Source organism: Oncorhynchus mykiss, chromosome 15 (assembly GCF_057628025.1).
Source record: "Oncorhynchus mykiss isolate SJ-2025 chromosome 15, ASM5762802v1, whole genome shotgun sequence".
NCBI classification, from domain to species: Eukaryota; Metazoa; Chordata; class Actinopteri; order Salmoniformes; family Salmonidae; genus Oncorhynchus; species Oncorhynchus mykiss.
Genome location: NC_143036.1, coordinates 38,873,299 through 38,893,148, shown reverse-complemented (window position 1 = coordinate 38,893,148; position 19,850 = coordinate 38,873,299). Strand labels below are relative to the sequence as shown.

The 19,850-nt window shown below is 43.5% G+C and overlaps 1 protein-coding gene and 1 long non-coding RNA gene across 7 annotated transcripts in view; both read left to right on the top strand.

Moving 5' to 3' along the window:
* Nucleotides 1-19,850, top strand: part of LOC149977452 (uncharacterized) — a 1,012,103-nt gene that overhangs the window by 374,532 nt on the left and 617,721 nt on the right. The window lies entirely within an intron of this gene.
* LOC110490036 (MAGUK p55 subfamily member 7) overlaps nt 1-19,850 on the top strand; it is a 268,418-nt gene that overhangs the window by 62,818 nt on the left and 185,750 nt on the right. For 2 of the 6 annotated variants that reach the window (XR_016486670.1, XM_036944337.2), the window contains exons 2-3: nt 2,343-2,451; nt 2,600-2,686. The exons of 3 other annotated variants lie outside the window; for them this stretch is intronic. The gene's annotated coding sequence lies outside the window, so the exon portion shown is untranslated. The remainder of the gene's footprint in view (nt 1-2,342; nt 2,452-2,599; nt 2,687-19,850) is intronic. One more of the 6 variants, XM_090200018.1, reaches the window with a different exon arrangement.

The following is a 19,850-nucleotide window of genomic DNA, read 5'->3' as shown; positions in this document are numbered from 1 at the left end:
TTTCTCGCTCACTTTACGTTATTTGAAAACGAAATCATCTCCAAAATATTGTTATTTTAAAACAAAGCTATTATTATTAATTATTATTAATTAATTTAGAATAATATAAAAGCCCCTTTGTTACGCTCGTCGATGGAAGGATCGGACCAAGGTGCAGCGTGGTAGGCGTACATTTTAATTTCTTAAATGAACACCGAAAAAACAACAAATACAAAACGAAACGTAACGTCTAGTAGGGCTAAACAGCACAGTACCAAAACCTATACAAAAGAAAACGAAACGTGACGTTCTGGGCTGCTCACAGGCAGCTACACAAAAACAAGATCCCACAAAGCACAATGGGGAAATGGCTGCCTAATTATGATCCCCAATCAGAGACAACGATAAACAGCTGCCTCTGATTGGGAACCATACCAAGCCAACATAGAAATACAAACAACCTAGATAGGAACACCCCCGCTAGTCACACCTCGACCTAACCAAAAGAGAGAATAACAAGGCTCTCTATGGTCAGGCGTGACACCCTTAGATATTCTCACAGATATATTATTAACCCTGTTTTTCACAAGCATAGCAGGCTGTAAATTCTGCAAACAACGTTTCTAGCAGGACAATATATATGTTATGCGGGTCGGAGCAGGTGAACCCAAAAGCAGACTCCGACGAGGAGACAAGGATAGGAGATGGGGTGCAGTCCAGGGTAATCTCGGGCAGGTAGTAGGGAAGCCATACTGAGGCTGAGGCAGGGAGCAAGGAGATTAGGAACCGGGTAAGCAGATTTGGAGCGGAATCCAATGAAGCAGTAGAGCGGGATCCAGGGCAGGGAAGCAGGACTGAGGAGATGAGGGACTGGAGACAGGTACCAGAGTCAGAGCAGACAGGATGAGTAGAGGCTACGATCTGTCAGTGTGGAAGTGGCAGGGCTAAGTATTTGTAGGGTTCTTGATTATGGAACAGGTTGCATGCTCTGCTTCCAGCACACCTGTCACCACTCACACAATCACACACACACACACACACACACACACACACACACACACACACACACACACACACACACACACACACACACACACATACACAGAGGGAGTGAGAGGGAGAGAGCACTGGGGTAGTGGTGGTAGGTTTAGGAAGGTCCAGGATGAGAAGTAGAGGGCGTGGCAGGAGCAGATGTAACAATATATTGGTCATATTGGTCATGGCTCCCGAGTGGCACACAACTCCAGCTTTATCCACTGAGATAGTGGTAGGCGCACAAGGTTCAAGGTACGAGGGCAGGAGGCACGGGACAGGCCACAGAGCAGCGCACAGAAGACGGACCTAACCCATGGGGAAGGGAGGAGGAGGAGAGGGAGTGGGGGGTGGACCTCCACCCCGCCCCACTGAGTAGCACAGAGCAACACTTTAATGGATATTGCCTTAATAATGGAGCTGACAAGGGTACTGTTCCCGCTATTCTTTGTGCCTGTCTGCACGTTCAATCTAAAATAATGTAACTAATAATGGCGCGAACAATTCCCCTTATATATGAATTCGGAGGGCAATTAAAAAAAAAAATATAATAATACGGACCGGAGTCTCCAGCGATTGTCTGGAGCTTCCAGCGACGAGCTGCCTCCAGCAGGGGTTCCCAGTCCGGTGTCTCCTGCGATGATCTGCAGTCCGGAGCCACCAGCGGTGGTTCCCAGTTCAGAGCCTCCAGCGATGATCCACGGTCCGGTTCCTCCGGCAACGATTCACGGTCTGGAGTCTACGGCGACGATCAGCGTAGGGAGCGGGCTACTGTCACGCCATGACCTTTGAGACCCTTTAAATTCTCTATTTGGTAGGTTTATGTTTCTATTTCTTTGTTGGCCGAGTATGGTTCCCAATCAGAGGCAGCTGTGTATCGTTGTCTCTGATTGGGGATCATACTTAGGCAGCCCTTTTTCCCACCTTGTCTTTGTGTGTTGCACTCCTAGCTTTACATTCGTTGAGTTGTTTATTGTTTGTTGGTGGAACATTTAAAAATAATGAAAATGTAGGCCTACCACGCTGCAACTTGGTCTTCATTTAACGACGGACGTTACAGACGTGAAAAGTGCACGTTTGTAAATCCCAAACTCTGAAAGTAATCGGAAAGATAGATACAAATTATTTGTGACGTTGTGGTTACAATAAAGAATGTAAACAGGATGTAAACAAGATGCTGTGTGTTTATTTACAGTAGTGATGGACAGCTAGAGGCATTTTGAAAACAAGTTTTCAAACACACTTGTAGTACTTTTCCAGTACTCCTCACCCTGCCCCAAACTCCACCCATAAACAGCTCGTTTTTGAATGGTAACTGTGTTATCTAACAGATGAAATGGACATCATCGTTTTCATCAAACCAGTTTCTTTCTGTGGTGCTATCCGTTCCAGGGTTCGGACCGTAACCACCAGAGGACTTGAAAATGAGCCGGAGCTGAGGTATTTTGGTTTCGGTGCATTTTCTTAAAAAAAACGTATATAGCCTCTCAATGTGTACACATACTGTGTAATAAAATTGATAATTAAATAAAGGTTAAATAAAAACCAAATCAATTTGTGTACTAAAAACATGAATGTGTTTTTGCAGAGCATACAACCATGCCGACAACCATCTGGGGAGATCAGTGAGCAAAGGGCTGGACAATGGGCCGCACTGAAATGGGCCGCAGAATTTGTGAGTTGGAGTCACTTAGTCAATTCTTAATTGATATATCGATTCTATCATAGGCCACTGTAATCGATGGGGGCTCAGGGCGGTACCATTCTGCTCATCTGATGAAGGTGCACATGGATCAGATTCAAACTTTGAAGACCGAGATCGAGTCAATGAAGGCAAACCAGCAGAAAGAGAAACATTATCTGAGGGCAGAGATACGGGCGACAGCTGATGCATTGGTCCAGAGCCAGGCGGTATTGGCAGAGAGTCACTCGTCATTGGCAGAGAGTCAGGCGGCATTGGCGGAGAGTCAGGAGGAGAATGACGCGTTTAAGAGGGTGAGGAAAGAGAAGGAGTCACAATCCATGCCAGGCAACATACCTGGCAACATACCTGGAGTCAACATACCTGGCGGATTCGTTAGGTCGTCGGTTCACTCTGGCATTTCCATTCCTCTTCTGCCAACAGAACTTGACAACTGCTCACCGGGCACAGCAAGGGCTGTACGGACCGTTATGCTGTTCTGCTGTTCCGTCCAATATATTTCTTAGTAGGGTTATCTGTATCACAAACAACCGTTGTTTTCAGTTTAATCCACCAGAAAAGACAGAACAAATAATACAACAATGTTGTGGTTAAACTTAAATATCATAATTGTTAAAAAAGCATTTATCAATCTGAACCTTTAACATGTGGAAGGGGGAAAAAGTATTATTATTATTATGTATCACATCCGACCGTGATTGGGAGTCCCATAGGGACAATTGGCCCAGCGTTTCTCTCCCTCTAAAAACAGAAATAAATGTTTTGGCCTTAACAAATATTATTTTTGTCTTTATTCAGATTACAATCGCTCACTTTCGTTTTTTTGAAAACAAAATCATCTCCAAAATATCGTTATATTTAATCAAGTTGATGGCACAGTCATATAACCCCGGCACCAGCATAAAACTCGTTCATGGCTTTGGATCAAAATAAATAAGTACCAACATTTTTTCTGATAGTCTTTAACAAATGTTTTAGTTATCCTGAGCTGGACACCATGTACAGTAATATAATAGCCCATTATGGGCTATTAGCAGGACAATATACCTTTACCAACACCTCTCTGTTTTTTGATACTTTGTGCACGGCAATTGATCATCATCAAAAACTTTGGATGGGGCCTCCCGAGGGGTGCAGCGGTCTTAGATACTGCATCTCGCTCACTCTAGGTTAAATGAAAACAAAATGTAATTATTGGCGGAGAGTCTGTAGGCCTACCGTGAGTGAAATGAGTCTCGCTAGTGTTAACTAATGTTCTGTTAAAAGTGGTGTAGGTCTTATTTATTTAAAAAGCATATTGAAGTTAGGAGCAATAACTTTTTCAGCATTATTTCTTGCTGCTATGAGACAAGCATGGGGACTGGTTGTCACGCCCTGACCTTAGAGCCATTTTATTTCTCTATTTGGTTAGGTCAGGCTGTGATGTGGGGTGGGCATTCTATGTTTTGTTTTCTATGTTTCTTTATTTATATGTTTTGGCCGGGTATGGTTCTCAATCAGGGACAGCTGTCTTCACGGTAGTTTTGTATTGTTTATTGTTTTTGTTGGCGACATTCTAATAAAAAGGAATATGTACGCTCACCACGCTGCACTTTGGTCCACTTCTTTCGACGGCCGTGACACTGGTCTTGATTAATCAATGAGATTTTTATTTTTTATTTTCACTGAATCTTCATTTGGGTATTGGTTACACTACAATTAGGGTATGGAAATGTTATGCACCTGTAACGCTCGTCGTCATAAGGAAGAGTGGACCAAAGCGCAGCGTGGAAAGTGTTCATGATCTTTATTGTCAAGAATCACTCAAACAAAAATAACAAATCCAAAAACGAAAGCGAACTGTTCCGTCAGGCACAGATACTAAACGGAAAATAACACCCCACAAAACCCAAACGGAAAATGACAACTTATATATGATCCCCAATCAGAAACAACGATAGACAGCTGCCTCTGATTGGGAACCAACTAGGCAAAAACAACAAAGAAATAGAAAACAGATTCTCCCACCCGAGTCACACCCTGACCTAACCAAACATAGAGAATAAATAAGGATCTCTAAGGTCAGGGCGTGACGGCACCTTAGATGTTATTTTAGAATCCTCCAATCCTCTTATGCTCTTAGTACTGTAGCCTACTCCTGACGTCACGTTGTACAGCGCCATAGGGGTTTTGTTTTTCTTGGAATAGAAACACCATCATATTAATCAAATTAATGAAGCTACATTTCTTAAAATCAATCCCATATACTATGTTCTTACAACAAAGGTTTTAAATGATCTATTAATGCCAATATTGAAGACTATCAAATCCTTTTAAAAGATGCCCTCTGGTGGTCAAACTAGCACTAACTTGCATTAATGGTAAAAATGGCTGACAATTAAATAACGTGCCATAGAATTCTGCAATAGCCCGCAAGGTGTGCTGCAGTATGACGCAACTTTTAATGGAGGAGCAACTGTAGCTATTGGTTAACAATTTAACTAACAATTAAGCAGTCTTATGGCTTTGGGGTAGAAGCTGTTGAGGGTCCTGTTGGTTCCAGACTTGCTGCATTGGTACAACTTGTCATGTGGTAGCAGAGAGAAAAGTCTGACTTTAGGTGGCTGTGCCAAATCTTTTCAGGCTCCTGAGGGGGAGGAGGTGGTGTAGTGCCTTCTTCATGACTGTGTTGGTGTGTGTGGACAATGATGATAATTCCTTGGTGATATGGACACAGAGGAACTTGAAGCACAATTTAGGATACATCACCAGGAAGAGAAAGACATTAATTTCCATAATTCTGCATTTTTGTGCAGATCTGGAACCCATGATGAAATTATGTTACAGCAATTCTGTTACCGGGTGTAAAATCGCTTCACTTCAATCGCTTCAACGTCATGTTGCCATGCCATAGCTAACACCTTATTCTTTCTTTATAAATTATTTAATTTATAAATCTTTATTCTGGGGCAGATATTTAAGAGGTTTTGGAAAACGTGGTCTTCTATTACCAAACTTTGCATCTGCACAGTTCTTACAGTAAATGTGTCTTTGTAAAATGTTTGGTGTAAATGTATAAAAGTAGTCATTGTGCATGGAGTTGTATCGTTTCTTAAACTCAGTGCAATTCCATTACTGTGGAATTGCTCATGTCATATTACAGACTAAATGTATTTGTCACATGCGTCGAATACAACAGGTAGACCTTACCGTGAAATGCTTACTTACAAGCCCTTAACCAACAATACAGTTGAAGAAAGAGTTAAGAAAATATTTACCATATTAACTAAAGTAAAAAATTATAAACGGTAACACAATAAAATAACATTAACAAGGCTGTATACAGGAGGTACTGGTACCAAGTCAATGTGTGGGGGTACAGGTTAGTCGAGGTAATTTGTACATGTAGGTAGGGGTAAAGTGACTATGCATAGTTAATAGCGAGTAGCAGCAGTGTAAAAAGAAATGTAAATAGTCCTGGTGGCCATTTGATTAATTGTTCAGCAGTCTTATGGCTTTGGGGTAAAATCTGTTAAGGAGCATTTTGTTCCTAGACTTGGCGCTCCGGTAGCAGAGAGAACAGTCTATGACTTTGGTCACTGGAGTTTTTGACAATTTTTGGGGGCTTTCCTCTGACATGCCTAGTATATACAGTAGGTACTGGTTGGCAGGAAGCTTGGCCCCAGTGATGTACTGGGCCATACGCACTACCATCTGTAGTGCCTTACGGTCAGATGCAGAGCAGTTGCCATACCAGGCGGAGATGCAACTGGTCAGGATGCTCTCGATGGTGCAGCTGTAGAACTTTTTGAGGATCTGGGGACCCATGCCAGATCTTTTCAGTCTCCTTAGGGGGAAAAGGTGTTGTTGTGCCCTCTTCATGACTGTCTTGGTGTGTTTGGACCATGATAGTTTGTTTGTGTCCACATCACCAAGGAACTTGAAACTCTCGACCTGCTCCACTACAGCCCAGTCGATGTTAGTGGGGGCCTGTTCGGCGTGCCTTTTCCTGTAGTCCACCATCAGCTCCTTTGACTTGCTCACATTGAGGGAGATGTTGTTGTCCTGGCACCACACTGTCCGGTCTCTGACCTCCTCCCTATAGGCTGTATCATAATTTTCGGTGATCAGGCCTACCACTGTTGTGTCGTCAGAAAACTCAATGATGGTGTTGGAGTCATGTTTGGCCACGCAGTCGTGGGTGAACAGGGAGTACAGGAGGGGTCTGAGTACGCACCCCTGAGAGGCCCCAGTGTTGAGGATCAGCGTGGCAGACGTGTTGTTGCCTACCCTTACCACCTCGGGCGGCCCATTAGGCATTCCAGGATCCAGTTGCAGAGGGAGGTGTTTAGTCCCAGGGTCCTTAGCTTAGTGATGTTTTTTTGTGGCCACTATGGTGTTGAACGCTGAGCTGTAGTCAATGAACAGCATTCACACATAGGTGTTCCTTTTGTCCAGGTGGGAAAGGGCACTGTGGAGTGTGATGGAGATTGCGTCATCTGTGGATCTGTTGGGGCGGTATGCAAATTAGAGTGGGTCTAGGGTACCCAGGAAGATGCTGTTGATGTGAGCCATTACCAGCCTTTCAAAGCACTTCATGGCTACCGACGTGAGTGCTACGGTGTGGTAATCATTTAGGCAGGTTACCTTCGTTTCCTTGGGCACAGGGACTATAGTGGTCTGCTTGAAACATGTAGATATTATAGACTCGGTCAGGTAGAGTTTGAAAATGTCAGTGATGACACTTGTCAGTGAAGACACTTGCCAGTTGAGTACACGTCCTGGTAATCCGTCTCGCCCCACGGCTTTGTGAATGTTGACCTGTTTAAAGGTCTTGCTTACATCGGCTACCGAGAGAGTTATTACACAGTCGTCCAGAACAGCTGATGCTCGCGGCTGGGTTTCCCTTTTTAGTCCATAATAGTTTTCAAGCCCTGCCACATCCGATGTGAATCAGAGCCGGTGTAGTAGGATTCAGTCTTAATCCTTATTGATGCTTTGCCTGTTTGATGGGCGTAGCGGGATTTCTTACAAGTGCACAGATTAGTCTCCCGCTCCTTGAAAGCGGTAGCTCTAGCCTTTAGCTCGATGCTCATGTTGCTTGTAATCCATGGCTTCTGGTTGGGATATGTACATAAGGTCACTGGGGATCACGTCGTCAATGCACTTATTGATGAAGCCGATGAGTGAGGTGGTAACCTCCTCAATGCCATTGGATGAATCCCGGAACATATTCCAGTCTGTGCTAGCAAAACAGTCCTGTAGCGTAGCATCCGTGTCATCTGACCACTTCCGTATTGAGCGAGTCACGGGTACTTCCTGCTTTAGTTTTTGCTTGTAAGCAGGAATCAGGAGGGTATAATTATGGTCAGATTTTCCAAATGGAGGGTGAGGGAGAGCTTTGTATGCGTCTCTGTGTGTGGAGTAAAGGTGACCTAGAATTGTTTTTCCTCTGGTTGCACATGTGACATGCTGGTAGAAAAGAGGTAAAATGGATTTAAGTTTGCCTGCATTAAACTCCCCGGCCACTTGGAGCGTCGCTTCTGCATGAGCATTTTCTTGTTTGCTTATGGCGGTATACAGTTGGTTGAGTGCGGTGTTAGTGCCAGCATTGGTTTGTGGCGGCAAATGGACAGCTACGAATAATATAGATGAGAACTCTCTTGATAAATAGGGTGGTCTACAGCTTACCATAAGGTACTCTACTGTACCTCAGGCGAGCAAGACCTCGAGACTTCTTTAATTTTAGACATTGCGCACCAGCTGTTGATGACAAATAGACACAAACCCCCGCCCCTAGTCAAGCAGTATATCTTTCGCGTCGGACTCATTAAAGAAAATGATCTTTGTTCAGTTCGAGGTGAGTAATCGCTGTTCTGATGGCCAGAAGTTATTGCCAGTCATAAGAGACGGTAGCAGCAATAATATGTACAAAATAATATTATGTAAGTTACAAACAATGCAAAAAACTAACAAAATAGCACAATTGGTTAGGAGCCTGTAAAACGGCAGCCATCCCCTCCGGCACCATTCTAATGATAGTTACTCATTACCTCCTCCATTTCTTTAATCCATCTGCTCCTCCCTCCACTCCTCTCTCCATCCCCCTCTCCCTCACCCTCACCCTCCCTCTCCCCTTAACCATCCCTGTCTCCCTCTCTCTCCCTGTCTCTTCCTGTGTCAGGTCAGGCCTGGTTTGTAGCTGCGTCTTAATTTAAGAACCCCAATCCACACATAAACTTAACAAGTATTACTGACTATTACCGCCCTGCAGCCTCCCTTCTGGCCGTTTGCACGTCTCCTAAACACAGTTCAATCTTCTGCTCTGCTCGTCCAGCAGTGCTACGCCTGATAGTGTGTGTGTGTGTGTGTGTGTGTGTGTGTGTGTGTGTGTGTGTGTGTGTGTGTGTCTGTGTCTGTGTCTGTGTCTGTGTGTGTGTGTGCGCGCGCGCGTGTGTCTTTCTGCTCATCCAGCGCAGTTCGCCTAATAGGACAGGACAGGGTGACATTCTGGCATACCTCTGGAGAACAGCTAGGGTATTCAACAATGTGTACACACAAACACACACGCAAACCGTACCCTTTTTTCAACAATTAATGTTAATATTTTCCACAAACAGAGCAGCGTTTCGCTCCCCGGTCCTGGCATCCAGGAGTATTTTAGTATTAATATTTAACAATATTTCCATCTCAAAATGTCAAGCGCATGAGTTTGCGAGCGTTTCCCTTGACCACAGTTTAATAAGCTGTAATTATATACCATTCATGAAACATACTGCGGCTCTGTTATGTGTTTATTGTTAGGTACATGTATTTTGCCGTTCCTAGTATTTTAATATTCAGTCTGCATATTCTTTATTGATTTGCTGAATGATCTAATTTGAAAGGATCATTGCTACTCTGTATCCGAGTCCCAAATGCCGCCCCATTCCCATTTGTGCACTATATAGGGAATATGGTTCCATTTGGGACACACCCTGTAACAGTGTTTTTTCGTGACTGCCACCCCGTATTGGTACTTGAAGTGAAGGGACCCCTCATTTTCAGGACCATTTATATACCCTTTCTGATCTGCACAAAAACACCCTTAACCTGAAACCCTCCCAACCCTCATCCTCTATCCTTCCAGAGCTGCTCTTTCTCTTCCCCTCCCTGTCTCTCCTTCTGTTTTTCCCTCTCTCCCTCTATCTCTCTCCTCTCTGTCTCTCTCTCTCTCTCCGTCTCTCCCTTCATCTCTCCCCCTTTCCTCTCTCTAACCATGCAGCATCACAGCACAAATATTTGGACGTGTGTTTTATGGACTGGAAGCTCGCTCTGTCTGTCACAGTCTGCTCTTTATGGGGAGCACGTGCACACGTGTGAAAACAAGATAGTGTACTCTTAAAACTGCACGCGCCCACTAATGACACGGCATGCCTTTAACAACAGCCTGCGTCTGAGGCGTGAGTTACTGCCGCGGCAACGGGTTACGAGACAGAGACCGAGGGAAACCCGGCACTCAGACACAGACAGACACACACACACACACACACACACACACACACACACACACACAAACACACACACACACAGACACACACACACACACACACACAAACAGGGCTCAGATTTTCAGGCGAAGGGGATCTTAGGGGGGATTTAGAAAGGTTGGGGAGGAGGGAAGGAGAAGTAGGAGAGGAGGGAAAGGGGGGACAATGGAGGCAGAGTGGTGTGGTATACATGTTTTGTATTTTCTTTTCTACCTTGGAGATAGTTGAACCTTCACACACTAGAAGTCTGTGGATCTGGTCTGTGGATATCCTACTTGCTGTGTTCACTCTCAGATCACCCCAGGAGAGGGCATCAATGAGCTCAGTCATACTAAAGAAATTGTACACGAGAGGGCGACTTATTTTAGCACAGATTTGCGGATCTACGGTATGAGGCGGTCCCGAAGCACAGCTGTGCTACAAATGTTGTTAAACACAACCTCAGGTGTACAATTGATTTTCTACAACAGGTCACCAATGAAAAAATAAATAAAAACATTTAAAAATGTATTCATAGGGTACTATTTCATCCCTCCACGAGAATATAGTCCCTACACAAATCTATGATTGCCAGCCAAGCCGGCCGGTTGTTTGTTCTACTGTATTGGCATTGTTATATTTTGAACCGACTGGCTGTTTGATTGGAATTGTTGCCAGTGTCATGACGTTGGCCTGGGGGGTAGGTTTATGACAGTCATAAATACCTCTTTCCCCCCTTTTCCTCTCTCTACCCTACTGATGTTACATTTGCAAAACCCTTGGTTAACATAGAGATTCTGGGTACATCAGAAGGTGGGGGGAAATGGACTATATTCTGGTAATGCGACCAATTTAACATATGCGGTGGTACTTAATGAATATGATGTCAGTTCGGTTGTCATCTGAGACATTCTCATCAATGATAAGATGACATAAACTCTACAGTGGAAAGTCTACACATCAGAATTATCGGATTCACATGGAATTGTTGTTCAATTTAAATGTTTGAATATGAAATTATTCGTGATGGGATGAAATCAGTGGCCCGTCCCTGTGACGGGACATGGGCTATAAAACTTTTCAAACACGCCCTCCTCTCCCTTCCTATATATCTTCAACCGATCGCTGCCTGCACCTGCCCGCCTGTCCAACATCTCTACTCTGGACGGCTCTGACTTACGTGGACAACTACAAAAACCTAGGTGTCTGGTTAGACTGTAAACTCTCCTTCCAGACCCACATCAAACATCTCCAATCCAAAGTTAAATATAGAATTGGCTTCCTATTTTGCAACAAAGCATCATTCACTCAAGCTGCCAAACATACCCTTGTAAAACTGACCATCCTCGACTTCGGTGATGTAATTTACAAAATAGCCTCCGATACCCCACTCAACAAATTGGATGCAGTCTGTCACAGTGCCATCTGTTTTGTCACCAAAGCCCCATATACTACCCACCATTGCGACCTGTACACTCTCGTTGGCTGGCCCTTGCTTCATACTCGTCGCCAAACTCACTGGCTCCATGTCATCTACAAGACGCTGCTAGTTAAAGTCCCCCCTTATCTCAGCTCACTGGTCACCATAGCATCACCCACCTGTAGCACGCGCTCCAGCAGGTATATCTCTCTGGTCACCCCCAAAACCAATTATTTCTTTGGCTGCCTCTCCTTCCAGTTCTCTGCTGCCAATGACTGGAACGAACAACAAAAATCTCTGAAACTGGAAACACTTATCTCCCTCAATAGCTTTAAGCATCAGCTGTCAGAGCAGCTCACATATTACTGCACCTGTGAACGCCCATCTATAATTTAGCCCATACAACTACCTCTTTCCCTACTGTATTTATTTTAATTATTTATTTATTTATTTTGCTTCTTTGCACCCCATTAGTTGTATTTCTACTTAGCACATTCTTCCACTGCAAATCTACCATTCCAGTGTTTTACTTGCTATATTGTATTTACTTTGCCACCATGGCCTTTGTTTTGCCTTTACCTCCCTTATCTCACCTCATTTGCTCACATCGTATATAGAAGTGTTTCTACTGTATTATTTATTGACTGTATGTTTGTTTTACTCCATGTGTAACTCTGTGTCGTTGTTTGTGTCGAACTGCTTTGCTTTATCTTGGCCAGGTCGCAATTGTAAATGAGAACTTGTTCTCAACTTGCCTACCTGGTTAAATAAAGGTGAAAAAAATAATATATATACTGTAAGCCCTTGACGACAATATAACCTCCTGTTCCGAGGATGTAGGACGACGGTCCTATGTCAGAATGGTTCAGATAATAACTACAGAACGAAGCCAACATCAGCGTGAGCTTTGGTTGCGGATGGTATGAACTTTGAACTCTTATTCACTACAGAAGTGATACCTCCTAGCCATTGAGTTATCAACAGCAGAGGGTTAGGAAGGAACAGAGTATCCCGTCTATCACCCAGCGACGTTACTACAACATATCCAATCGACAACCAGAGACATTCTTCAAAGGACTCGGTTTGGCAACACGGCCTTCCATCTACCACCAACCTACCGAAGCGTAGCTCAGAGTAAATATTTATTGCATTTTCCTTTTCCAAATGGGCGGTCATTTAGAATGCATAAGATACTGTATTTACAATAGCACCGCTTTTTCCCTTTGTTCCTCAGTCTTCCCGCTCTTTCACTCAAACCCAGCCCCTTTTCTTTTGTGTAACCAGCTGTCATATCTGTTCCGCCCGCTCGGGATGTTTTCCTTTATGACGTAATTTGTAATCAAGTTATGATTTAATTATGTATATGTGTAATTCTGTGTGATTAGTTAGGTATTTAGTAAATAAATAATTAAACCCAATTTTTGTATTGCTGATTCAAATTGTTACCCAGGGTTCGTGCAGATAACCAAGAATTTACAACTTTCAGATGAGACTGAATTAAGATGACGATTAATATTGACTGCTATTGATGTCAAATATTACTGGGTCTCTAAGAGTTTATTCGGAAGATCACAGCTCTATAAATATTATTTTGTGGTGCCCGACTCTCTAGTTAATTACATTTACATGATTAGCTCAATCAGGTAATATTAATTACGGATAAATTATTTTATAGAATAGCATGTCATATCACTTAATCCGGCATAGCCAAAGACACGACACCAGCTAAGCCCTCAGGTCGTCTGTTCGACAGGTTGTTATGGGCAGGCACCGCAGCTGCTGACAGTGATAGCGTTGTCCGTGGTGCTGAATTGAACAGATCAATCATCATGCTCATTAAGCAGAAATACACTGTAGGCTACACTTATAGCCTACTGCCGGACCATTTTACAGAAAGTGGAATTATTGTAATCCCAACACAGACAATAAATGTTTTTCAATCACCCACTAGACGATTCTATGCAGACTCTTCCCTCTTGCTAGCTAGCCAACTACACAGCTAGCAGAATCACTTCAAACTGAAACTGAGGCAGAAAACCAGCTTCATTTTGTTTTGTTTTACCTGTATCGACATGTCTTTTGTATATACAGTTAAAGTTTAAAGTTGAAGTTTTTCAACCACTCCCCAAATTTCTTGTTAACAAACTATAGTTTTGGCAAGTTGGTTAGGACATCTACTTTGTGCATGACACAAGTAATTTTTCCAACAATTGTTTACAGACAGATTATTTCACTTATAATTCACTGTATCACAATTCCAGTGGGTCAGAAGTTTACATACACTAAGTTGACTGTGCCTTTAAACAGTTTGGAAAATTCCATAAAAATATGTAATGACTTTAGAAGCTTCTGTTAGGCTAATTGACATAATTTGAGTCAATTGGAGGTGTACCTGTGGATGTATTTCAAGGCCTACCTTCAAACTCAGTGCCTCTTTGCTTGACATCATGGGAAAATCAAAAGAAATCAGCAAAAAATTGGTAGGCCTCCACAAGTCTGGTTCATCCTTGGGAGCAATTTGCATACGCCTGAATGTACCACGTTCATCTGAACAAACAATAATAGGCAAGTATAAACACCATGGGACCACGCAGTCATCATACCGCTCAGGAAGGACATGCGTTCTGTCTCCTAGAGATGAACGTACTTTGGTGTGAAAAGTGCAAATCAATCCCAGAACAGCAACAAATGACCTTGTGAAGATGCTGGAGGAAACAAGTACAAAAGTATCTATATCCACAGTAAAAAAAGTCCTATATCGACACAACCTGAAAGGCCGCTCAGAAAGGAAGAAGCCACTGCTCCAAAACCGCCATTAAAAAGCCAGACTACAGTTTGCAACTGCACGTGAGGACAAAGATCATACTTTTTGGAGAAATGTCCTCTGGTCTGATGAAACAAAAATAGAACTGTTTGGCCATAATGACCATTGTTATGTTTGGAAGAAAAAGGGGGAGGCTTGCAAGCTGAAGAACACCATCCCAACAGTGAAGCACTGGGGTGGCAGCATCATGTTGTGGGGTGCTTTGCTGCAGGAGGGACTGGTGCATTTCACAAAATAGATGGCGTCATGAGGCAGGAAAATTATGTGGATATATTGAAGCAAGATCTCAAGACATCAGCCAGGAAGTTAAAGCTTGGTCGCAAATGGGTCGCAAATGAACCATACTTCTAAAGTTGTGGCAAAATGGCTTAAGGACAACAAAGTCAAGGTATTGGAGTGGCCATCACAAAGACCTGACCTCAATTCTATAATTTTTGTTGTGGCAGAACTGAAAAAGCGTGTGCGAGCATGGAGGCCTATAAACCTGACTCAGTTACACCAGCTCAGTTACACCAGCTCTGTCAGGAGCAAATTCACACAACTTATTGTGGGAAGCTTGTGGAAGGCTACCTGAAACGTTAAACAATTGAAAGGCAATGCTACCAAATACTAATTGAGTGTATATACACTTCTGACCCACTGGGAATGTGATGAAAGAAATAAAAGCTGAAATAAATAATTCTCTCTACTATTATTCTGACTTTTCACATTCTTAAAATAAAATGGTGATCGTGACTGACCAAAGACAGGGAATTTTTACTAGGATTACATGTCAGGAATTGTGAAAAACTGAGTTTAAATGAATTTGGCTAAGATGTATGTAAACTTCCGACTTCAACTGTATTCATAAAAATTATGCTGATTTTTTTTGCCAGTATCGGAAAATCTGTCTGTCTCGTCCGACATGTTCATTCTCTGTACGATAGTGGAGATCGCTTTTCAAAGTTTTTTTAAAATTTAGAGGTCGGCGAGGCAGACAAGGTTTGTACAAACCTAACCTAATGTAGCAGGCATAAAATAAATGCCTGAAACTAGATCAAACTGGTCTTAATGAGAAGAAGAAAAAACTGTCGGTGGATGTTCTCTTCTGCACTGTTCAAGCAATCCAGTACATGTGGAGGAGGAGTTAAGATGGAGTGTCGCCTTGTTAATGTCGAGAAGTACAAGTCACGTCACAAACTCTCTTTCCATTTCCCCTGGAAACCTGAACATCTGATTGTTGGGGAGTCGGCAGAGGCTATTGCAAACCAAATGTTAGGCTAGAATCAAGGGGAATTAATTTCTACATGCTTTTTTTACAGTGGAGATCAAGTTTATGGATTGCCTGGCTGAGCTGATGGGACAGTGGATACGCAATGATTTCTCAGATAGAACAGAAAACAAGTAGTCCATTTTTTTTCATAGGCCTACCAGTTGTAATAAAGCTTGGCTTAGAACACGTCTCAACCAATCGCAATGCTTGTTTTGACAAACCCATTGTAGAAAGTAGGGTTTATGTTTACAATTTGTTCAGACATTTAGGTGAAACATTAGCATTTCCTATCTGGCAATATTGATCATTCCACATCCTGTTATAGGCTAGTGTGAGACTGGTGGCTAAATTGGTGTGGCTTAAAGTCCATTTTTGGAACCCCCAAAAAAACGGTCAAACAACATTTTCAAACAGAAATGGGGTGTGACTTTGGTGGTTGGTCGATGTGTCATTCTTGTCATGCACTGCGACCGACATCACTAGTTCGTTAGCTAAGCTAGACACTTTAGCTATTCAGTAACTCTTCCAGTATGTGTTGATGTCATTTCACAAGATACATTTTTTGGGCGGAAGCTGAGATCGATAAGAAATGGCACTTCTGTAGCCAAGTATCTTATTCATCCATTTTTGTTGGTTTTAAGCATTAAAATGTTTAAAATAATAAATTACCTGGTATGATGGTGCACTGATTAGTTAAACAGTTTCGTTTTTGTCCAAAGTCTAATTTGTTTAATCAATTTAATGGTGGTTCGTTTAATCAATTTAATGTTGGTTTAATGATGGTTCTGCTAAGACCTGGATTAAATTGGTTGAACTTGATTATTAGTGGCACAAAGGTGTTTATCCAGAGCATCACACAGGTCAGACGGATTTGCTTCATAAAAATTGGACTTACCAATAAAAACGTCCAAAAATGTCCGTCATTAATGGTAGAAGAAAGTGTTGGAGAACTCCAAAAAAGATTTAAGGTCTGTCCCAAATCAAATCAAATGTTGTTGGTCACATACACATGGTTAGCAGATGTTAATTTGAGTGTAGCGAAATGCTTGTGCTTCTAGTTCTGACAGTGCAGTAATATCTAACAAGTAATCTAACAATTTCACAACAACTACCTTATACACACAAGTTTAAAGGAATGAATAAGAATATGTACATATAAAATATATGGATGAGCGATGGCTGAATGGCATAGGCAAGATGCAGTAGATGGTATAGAGTACAGTATATACATATGAGATGAGTAATGTAGGGGATGTAAACATTATATAAAGTGGCATTGTTTAAAGTGACTAGTGATACATTTATTACATCCATTTTTTTATTATTAAAGTGGCTAGAGATTTGAGTCAGTATGTTGGCAGCAGCCACTCAATGTTAGTGATGGCTGTTTAACAGTCTGATGGCCTTGGAGATAGAAGCTGTTTTTCAGTCTCTCGTCCCAGCTTTGAAGCACCTGTACTGACCTCGCCTTCTGGATGATAGCAAGGTGAACAGGCAGTGGCTCGGGTGGTTGTTGTCCTTGATGATCTTTTTGACCTTCCTGTGACATCGGGTGGCATAGGTGTCCTGGAGGGCAGGTAGTTTGACACCGGTGATGAGTTGTGTAGACCTCACTACCCTCTGGAGAGCCTTATGATTGTGGGCAGAGCAGTTGCCGTAACAGGTGGTGATACAGTCCGACAGGATGCTCTTGGTTGTGCATCTGTAAAAGTGTGTGAGTGTTTTTGGTGACAAGCCAAATTTCTTCAGCCTCCTGAGGTCTTCACCAAGCTGTCTGTGCGGGTGGACCATTTCAGTTTGTCAGTGATGTGTATGCCGAGGAACTTAAAACTTTCCACCTTCTCCACTACTGTCCCGTTGATGTGGATAGGGGGGTGCTCCTTCTGCTGTTTCCTGTTTCCTGATCATCTCCTTTGTTTTGTTGACGTTGAGTGTGAGGTTATTTTCCTGACACCACACTCCGAGGGCCCTCACTTCCTCCCTGTAGGCCGTCGCGTCGTCTCTAGTGTCGTCTGAAAACTTGTTGATTGAGTTGGAGGCGTGCATGGCCACGCTGACATGGGTGAAAAGGGAGTAAAGGAGAGGGCCGAGAACGCACCCTTGTGGGGCCCTAGTGTTGAGGATCAGCGGGGTGGAGATGTTGTTTCCTACCCTCACCAACTGGGGGCGGCCCGTCAGAAAGTCCAGGACCCAGTTGCACATGGCGGGCCGAGACCCAGGGTCTCGATCTTAATGACGAGTTTGGAGGGTACTATGGTGTGGTACTATGGTAACAGCATTCTTACATAGGTATTCCTCTTGTCTAGATGGGTTAGGGCAGTGTGCAGTGTGCAGTGTGATTGCGATTGTGTCGTCTGTGAAACTATTGGGGCGGTAAGCAAATTGGAGTGGGTTTAGGGTGTCAGGTAGGGTGGAGGTGAAATTATCGTTGACTAGTCTCTCAAAACACTTCATGATGACGGAAGTGAATGCTACGGGGCGATAGTCATTTAGCTAAGTTACCTTAGCTTTCTTGGGAACAGGAACAATGGTGGCCCTCTTGAAGCATGTGGGAACAGCAGACTGGGATAGGAATTGATTGAATATGTCCGTAAACACACCAGCCAGCTGGTCTGCGCATGCTCTTAGGACGTGGCTAGGGATGCCGTCTGGGCCGGCAGCCTTGCGAGGTTTAACATGTTTAAATGTTTGACTCACGTTGGCTGCAGTGATGGAGAGCCCGCAGGTTTTGGTAGCGGGCCCTGTCAGTGGCACTGTATTGTCCTCAAAGCGAGCAAAGAAGTTGTTTAGTTTATCTGGGAGGAAGACATATGTGTCCGCAACGGAGCTGGTTTTCTTTTTGTAATCCGTGATTGACTGTAGACCCTGCCACATACGTCTCGTGTCTGAGCCGTTGAATTGCGACTCTACTTTGTCTCTATCTTGACGCTAAGCTTGTTTGATTGCCTTGCAGAGGGAATAGCTACACTGTTTGTATTCGGTCATGTTTCCGGTCGCCTCGCCCTGATTAAAAGCAGTGGTTTGCACTTTCAGTTTTGCGCGAATGCTGCCATCAATCCACAGTTTCTGGTTGGAGAAGGTTTTAATAGTCACTGTGGGTACAACATCACCGATGCACTTGCTAATAAACTCGCTCACCGAATCAGCGTATACATCAATGTTGTTGTCCGATGTTATCCAGAACATATCCCAGTCCACGTGATCGAAGCAATCTTGAAGTGTGGAATCAGATTGGTCGGACCAGCGTTGAACAGACCTGAGCATGGGCGTTTCCTGTTTTAGTTTCTGTCTATAGGCTGGGAGCAACAAAATGGAGTTGTGGTCAGATTTGCCGAAAGGAGGGCGAGGGAGGGCTTTGTATGCGTCTCGGAAGTTAGAGTAGAAATTATCCAGAGTAGCAATGATCCAGTCCTATGGCCCTGGTCAAAGGTAGTGCACTAAGGAATAGGGTGCCATTTGACACGTAGGCTACTAAATCTTAGAGCACTAAAAAACGTCTTTATTCCATGAGACTGGATTCGTGTTATATTAAACACTATCAGGATCACAGCAAACCCATGGATGCGTCCCAATGGCACCATATTCCGTATATAGTGCACTACTTTTGACCAGAGCGCGAACACGCACACACACACGCACACACACACGCAAACACACACTGAGCTAAGAACTGGAGAAGCTGTGGCAGCCTAGGACGAGATGGAGCAGTGGGGGTTGTTTTCTCTGGTCCCTGTCATGTGAGGAGAAGGAGGATCAGTATCAGTGTCACTCGCTGGCTATGTGTGTGAGTTTGTGTGACAGATGGATGGGACGCGGTGGCCCTATAATCCTCCCGGCAAGTGTCTGGCCTTCCTCTGACCCTGCGTGGGATTGCCTCCACGGAGAAAACTCAATCTCCCAACAGCACCCTGGGGCCACCTGACTCCACTCCTACCCTTTACTCTACACTGACAACCCAGGGATTGAGTAGCCTGAGCCTGCCTGGATGCTGAAGCATTTACGCCTGCTGCCTGTGAAAGATGGTGTTCATTTACAGACCCTCTCCATGTCTCACTTGAGACCACTACACGTTTTCCTCTCACCTCGTCTTCATGTTTGGTGCAGCCAAGGATGTGTTGGGTTCCAGAGAATGAGATGCACTGCTAGTGTTTTTC